Below are 7,661 nucleotides of genomic sequence, written 5' to 3'. Positions count from 1 at the left end.
GCTTCACCCATTCCCTTTGAATTTCTCAAGTGTTGCAACAAAATCATCCAGTAATGTGACATTACTTACAATGTCCACCGGAGGGCGATATGCTCCTACTGATACCACCTGTTGCATAATCTGCGAGGACTAACTTTAGTTACTTATAGTATTAAGAATACATAATAAATTAAATAAGTAAAATAAAAGACGCCCCTTCGATATATGTAAAGACATAGAGGAAAAGATGTAAATGGCACCAATCCTGCCCCCACTCCCATTTCCTTACCCATGGTTCCAGGGTAGACTATATTCGCAGGGGTCCTGGAATGCTTCTGTTCCACACTGATGTGTGACACAGGGCACAGAGTTAATGGTTTCGCCTGGAGTATAGCTGGTCTTCTTAGGTTCCTTTGTATCTCATCCTGGAGAGAGGACAAGATTAGGAGATGAATATTATTATTGTAACCATTTTAGAGATGAGGACCCTGAAACTGAAGCCCAGAGAAGTTTATTATCTGGTCCAAGAATAGGGGCCTCATCTCTGTGCTCCCACAGTACCCTGTTCTTTCCCTAGCCACACTCTGTTGTAAGCTGACTGTTATTTGTCTTTCTCATCCACTAGATGGAAGTAATAGATGCCTAGGGACTGCATTTTTTAAAAAAATGCAAATGGTTTTCTTTATATATATAAATTTATTTATTTATTTTTGGCTGCACTGGGTCTTTGTTGCTGTGCATGGGCTTTCTCTAGTTGTGGTGAGCGGGGGCTACTCTTCATTGCAGCGAGCAGGCTTCTCATTGAGGTGGCTTCTCTTGTTGCGGAGCATGGGCTCTAGGCACACAGGCTTCAGTAGTTGTGGCACGCGGGTTCAGTAGTTGTGGCTCGCAGGCTCTAGAGCACAGACTCAGTAGTTGTGGCACATGGACTTAGCTCTGCGGCATGTGGGATCTTCCCGGACCAGGGCTCGAACCCGTGTCCCCTGCATTGGCAGGCGGATTCTTAACCACTGCACCATCAGGAAGTCCCTGCATTTTAAAAAAATTAGTAAAAATTTAAAAAGTTTATTTTATTGAAGTATGATTTGATTTACAATGTTGTGTTAATTTCTACTATGCAGCAGACTGATTCAGTTATACATATACACATACATTCTTTTTCATATTCTTTTCCATTATGGTTTATCACAGGATATTGAATGTAGTTCCCTGTGCTGTACAGTAGGACCTTGTAGTTTATCCATCCTATATATAATAATTTGCATCTGTTAATCCCAAACTCCCAATCCATCCCTCCCCCACTCCCCTCCTCCTTGGCAACCACAAGTCTTTTCTCTATATTCATGAGTCTGTTTCTGCTTTGTTTCATTTGTGTCATATTTTAGATTCCACATATAAGTGATATCATATGGTGTTTGTCTTTCTCTGACTTACTTCACTTAGTACAATAATCTCTAGGTCCATCCATGTTGCTGCAAATGGCATTATTTCATTCTTTTTGATGGTTGAGTAGTGTTCCATTGTATATATATACCACATCTTCTTTATCCATTCATCTGTTGATGGACATTTAGGTTGCTTCCATGTCTTGGCTATTGTAAATAGGGCTGCTATAAACATAGGACTGCATGTATCTTTTCGAATTATGCTTCTGTAGGGACTGCATTTTGTTCACTGCTCTATCCTAGCATGGAGAGCAGTGCTAGGCAGCTAGTAGGCATAAAATGGAGTAAAGCTGGAGAGATAATAAGGTATGAGGTGGGGTAGGATGAGGTTCTATCTGACGTGATTCCTCTGTTAGTGGCTTGGATGAATGAAGACAGGAGTATGTCTGAGAGGAAAGAGAATAAATGATGTATGTTGTCTGATGAGTCCATTAAATGGGGAAAGAGCATCTAGCATCCTGCAGACTTGTAGCCTATTACTTCTTCTATCCCATCACTGGACTGCTCTGACTCTCACTTTAAGTGGCCAAAAATGGCACCTGAGAGAATGTATATTAAATTATCTGGATCCTAGAGCCAACTACAATCATGATCATTGATCCTTCTTTTCAATGCCCTGATATAATAACAGCAACAACACTAGCAGATTCTTATTGCGTGCTTGCTAGGTGTCACTCACTGTGCCAGGAGATTATATGCATGACCTCATTTAAACCTCACAGTGAAGTTGAGTGTGGGTTTTTCCAGATTTTACAAAGCCAGACATCAGTAGGTAGAAGACTTGGGATTTCAGCCCAGGCCCAAATGCCAAGTCCTTGCTCTTTCCTTGAAGTAAGAGATGCCTAAATCATGGCACATAGACCACTGTAAGTGTCCACAATGACTTTAATGGTACATGGATGAACATCTCATATACAATTTTAAAGTATATTATATTTTTTGTGCAATAGAAGAGAAGACAGCTAACACATGAAGAAATATTGTGGCCTTCTTCGGAGGCAGGGGGAAAAACATTGACATCACACAGCCTGTGCAAGACCCTTTAAATACTCCCTTGAACACCTCTGTCCTTTCCCCACTGGGTCTAAGCTGCTTATCGCTTCTCTTTCCCTCCAATTCCCCATCCCCAAACACCTGGGAGGTCATCCACTTGCCCCAACAGCTTGTCCAGTGTCAGGTTCTAGCACTTTCTCTCATCCCTTTTCACCAGCACAACAGTTCTCGACTTTCATTCTCACACCAGCCCAGGACACATACGTTGTATGCCAGCTTAACAATGCTGTCTGCAACTCCTGAACGTGGGTTTTTAACCAAATAAACTCATGAATGATTTGCACACGGCATAGAGAAGGAGAAAATAGTCAACATTCACTTTGAAAGAAAAGTCACTCTGAGGAAAAGAGAAAAATCATATATACACATTTCTTTGTACAAAAACACTAACATGATAGAAGCATGAAGTCTTGAACCACTTTTTTTCTTTCTCTCTCTGGATCCCATCCATGCAATGGAATGTCATATAGGTGTAACTCTAAGTGCAATTTAGTATTTTCTGACCACCAAGATGATGGAATCTCCTGGGGCATATATGTAAGTTAATGTTCTCCCTCCCTTTCTACATTTTCTAGCTCAACTCAACCTCTAAATGGTGAAGAGACAAGCTATTCCAAATAACAAAGGAGGAAGCTTGTGGAGTAGGGGGACATGTTAGAGAAACCAGGTCATAAAATCCCTCCCTCCAGTTTGGGGTGGGAGATGACGAAAAAATGAGGCATAGGGATTGAAGGATGATAGCTTCTCTGTGTGATGGCACAGTCATGTTACTCACAATTATACATGGAAACATATCCACTTAGTTGGGTTTTATTTATTAAAAAATAAATTTAAATGCTTTTATTATTATTATTATATTTTTTGGCTGCACCATGTGCAGCTTGTAGGATCTTAGCTGCCTGACCAGGGATCGAACCCGGGCCCTCGGCAGTGAAAGCAAGGAGTCCTAACCACTGGACCGCTAGGGAATTCCCCTGAGTTGGGTTTTAATTTGTTGATAAGTCAAGTTAAGCAATTCAATGCATATTGTATGCCCATCTAATGAAACATATGTACAGAAGAGAAACAGCAAGAAAATGACAAATTGAAAGAACTCCAGACACTTTTACCTAAGTGCTAGAACACTGAAGATATTTATTGGAACTTTACTCCTATGAAATATTATTACCTCAGTGAAAAGCTGGAAAAAAAACTAAACATCCATCAGAAGTTGGTTAAATAAGTTATGGAAGAGCCATATTTTAAAATTCTATGAAGCCATTAAGTGATGATGTTTATACATATCATTTGGCATGAAAAGACACTGACCACCTATTGTTTGATAAAAATCTCCAGTATCAAGAAATTACGTATAAATTAATGCTGATTTTGTCGTATACAACATAGTAATACATATTTTCTACTTATTAAGTATTTATTTCTGAATACTTAACACATGTACAAGATAGGAATTTCAGAACATCAAACAGGGCATACAGTGCACAGATATCTCTCACTCTTCTGTCTCCCTGTCCCCCTACCCAGAGACAGATTCCAAAAGAAAACCAAGCAAAATGACAGCATCATTTGAAAAATAAGCACAATGAGGTATGTAATACTAATAAATCTTAAACATAGTATATAAAAATACATTAAATAAACAATGTAGCTGAAAATAACACCTATGTCTAAGTAGCGAAAATGTGAGTGCTGACCTAAAACACACACAGGGATAAGCAATAGAAAACGTCCTAAAAATGTTTAGGAAACCGTTTGGATATAGTGGTCCTTTGTACCAGATGCAACTGCTAAAAACAATCCTGTTCACAATAGCGCCATAACCGTACAGTACATATGAACAATCTGCAAATGATTTGTGAGAACTGGGCGATGTAAAAGACGATTTGAAAAAGTAGAGCCACTACTTGCTGATTGGACTTGCTGATTGGAAAATTATCATTATCGTTGTACCCAGACAAATGTGTGCTTAGGTTTTTTGTTTTTATTGTCATTATGAGCAAGTCCATTGGAAAACACTGGTGGGGCAGGGGTAGAAACTTGGCGCGACATCACGGGTTCACCAGTCCAGAAACAGACCTCTGTCACACACTGTCTTTGACAAGCACTGAGGTGGTTCCCTCGTGTTTCAGGTGTGTTGCGGGCCCAGTGTCTGCCCCTCTTCGGGAAGAGAGGCAGGGGCTCACTTGGTAGACCCACTCTGGACGGCTCTGTGCTCCTTCATGACCCCCTCCCCCCCCCAATCGCCACTGTTGAACTCCTCGACGACCACGCTGCACACGGTGCTCGCGTCCAGGCAGTGCGTGCCCGCGTCCAGGAAGTGTGAGGCGACGCTGTAAACTCTGGGGTGAGAGACTAACGCGTGGAAACTCTGCACCCTGCACCTGCTGCAGAAGCTGTGCAGAGCTGGGTGGGTGTGGGATTGGTACATCATGATGCTCCTGGCGCCCAGGAAGAGCATGAAGCGCGAGACTGGGACAAGGAAGTGTGGGTGCTGCTTCTTCCTGCACAGCCTGCAGCTGCAAACCAGAACTCACAGGTTTGCAGGGGCCCAGGCTCAAATTTAACCGTGCGGCAGTGGTTCACCCACAGTGTAGTTCACCAGGCCTGGGGACTCGAAGGTGTCCAACAAACTTGGCCGTATGCATGCAGCTGAGGCCTCACAGCTTCCCCAATGTCTCCAGCGCTCTGGCTGCGTGCCCAGGTGTATCTCGTTGAGGGGGATACGGAGGGTGCTGGCAGCTTCGGGGCTTGTGGCACACCTTTGGAGCCCGCCTCCTGGGCCCGCCGCCACCAGCGCTTCTGCTGAATCCTTACCAGATCCCACCTGGCCGCCGCTGGCCTCCTCCCCGCGCGTGGCTCCCCACCCGGATTTGGATAGGTGGGCACCGCGTGTCCCTGTCCGGATGGCTGCACAGGCGGCGGCAGGATCCCCGGTTTCCTTTTGGACCCGCGGCTGAACGTTCGCGCTGCTCCTCACTCTGCCCAAAGTGCCTGCAGCCTTCAAGTGTGTGCCCCACGGCCCCTGGTTTCCCAGTAAGTTACTGAGCAGCCTCATTGCATCAGCCTGATTGACCACTTGTGCTGTGAAGAGACCCTTCCCTTGCCCCTATGAAACAGCCTTTACTGGCCTGAAATTCTGGCTGAGCCCATCAGCTGCTTCTTCTCCTAACTACTGTTTTCTATTTTTGATGCAAATCAGCAGCCTAACCTTAAAATATTGAAACACTGAAAATACTGCAGACCTTTTAGCTAGCATGCAGCAGCAGGCAGAACAGTTCAAAATAAGCATTGTTCACCTAGTAGAGTCAAACTGAGGTATACAAAAAGACTTTCTGTGTAGTGTGTGAGTAGTTGTGCTAAAGTTGGGAGTAGTAAAGATGATGACTCACAATACTGTGTTACAACACACCAGTGGATCCATAGAGAAACTGGATGTTAACCTCAATATAGGACAAAAAGTCACTTATTTAAGTTCATTCTCTAAGAACAGGAAGTAAAAGAAGAAACAATACATTAATTTGTCCATCTGTACCAAGAACAAATTAACAGCTCTGGGAAGCATAGATAGGAAGCTGAACCGTTCTCTGGAGATTGATGTGATCATTGGGCATGGCCAGAGGAGAGACCCCACAAAATGAACATAGATCCTCTTCCCTGAGGTGTAACAGTTAAACAGTGAGGAGTCTTCAAAAAATTACTTCCTGAATTAAGTAGTGACACCTACACATATTGGCTGCAAGCAGAGATGCACAAATCCACCCGCAATCTAAATTCGGTCATTCTTAACATTTTGTCATATATACATATCTATATGCATGCATATATGTATGTAGTTTTTCAAAAACATTTTTAAGTAAGATACACATATCAGTGCCATTTCGTCTCTCAGTACTTCAGCACTCCTGGCCTAAGAATAAAGACATAATTTATAGCCACAATATCATTATCACACCTATAAGTAAATGATAATTTTCTAATTTCATCTAACTTCCAGTGTAATAGGGAAGACCTTTTGTATTCTATTACAAGTTAATCACTAAAGGGATGTTGCCTATAAAGCTTAAATTATACCTAATGGTCCATCTCTGGGAACCCTGCCTCCCAGGTAATGAGTGTTAAGCTAAAATACCTTCGTTTAGCTCATAGGAAATGTCCTGACCAGGCCCACCTGTGAATGGCTGTGCAAAGGAACAAATTAACACATCCCCTCCGGAGTCTGGCTGGAACCAGGGCTTTACCCCCTCCCCTTTTAGTATAAAAGAAGCCTGAATTTTAACTCAGGGAAGGTGTTTCTTTGGGACACTAGTCCACTATCTTCTTGGTCTGCTGGCTTTCTGAATAAAGCTGCTATTCTTTGCCCCACCCAACAACTCATCTCTCAATTTATTGGCCTGTCGTGCGGTGAGCAGCACAAGCTTGGCCTCAGTAACACCAGTATATATTTTCAATTTCCAAATTGTTTCCTAAATGTGTTTTTAAAATTTCCCCCCTCAACACAGGATCTATTAAAAACCACACATTAAATTTGGTTATGTCTTATTAGTCTGTTTAATCTAGAACAATCTCACCACCCTTTTTTTTCTCCATGATACTGATTTTTTTTTAACAGACCAGGTCAGTTACCTGCTGATTTTACCTGATTGCTTCCTTGTGGTGTCATTTAGATTGTTCTTCTACCCAATTTATTTCCTATACAGCTAAAATCAGGGCTAAAGGTTTGATTAGATTCAAGTTACACATTTTGGCAAGTATGTTGTTTTGGCAGATGTTGTTGCATACATCATACTGCATCATATCAGAGGTTCATGATGTCAAGTTATCCCAGTAGTAATGATACTAAATGTTATTCTTCGTTAAAATGATGATTTCCAGGTTTCTCCATTGTGAAGGTACAGTTTTTACTTTGCAATAAACAAGTAATCTGAGAGGTGTTATTTTGACACTGTGTAACTATCTTGTTCCTTTCCAACCCTTTGCCTAATGGTTTAAGAATCCATTGATAACCTTTGATTGAACCAATTATTTTATTGTTAAATTACAAAATAGTGATTTTCTGATTCTAGATTTCCTTCTACTTTTATTAGCTTTCATTCATCCATAAAGATAAGCTTTCTCTCATCAGCTGCAGATGGACTATTTCTCCTTTAAAGGCAGGGTATGTACTTTATTCTTTACTCTGCAAAC

General features: G+C 41.9%; 1 pseudogene; it reads right to left on the bottom strand.

The window, feature by feature from the left end:
* Window positions 1-4,656: 4,656 nt before the first annotated feature.
* Window positions 4,657-5,532, bottom strand: LOC132513161 (centromere protein V-like protein 3; annotated as a pseudogene).
* Window positions 5,533-7,661: the final 2,129 nt, after the last annotated feature.

This window comes from Lagenorhynchus albirostris, chromosome X (genome assembly GCF_949774975.1).
Source record: "Lagenorhynchus albirostris chromosome X, mLagAlb1.1, whole genome shotgun sequence".
NCBI classification, from domain to species: domain Eukaryota; kingdom Metazoa; phylum Chordata; class Mammalia; order Artiodactyla; family Delphinidae; genus Lagenorhynchus; species Lagenorhynchus albirostris.
Note: the sequence above shows the minus strand (reverse complement) of the source record. Positions and strands in the feature narration are given on the sequence as shown.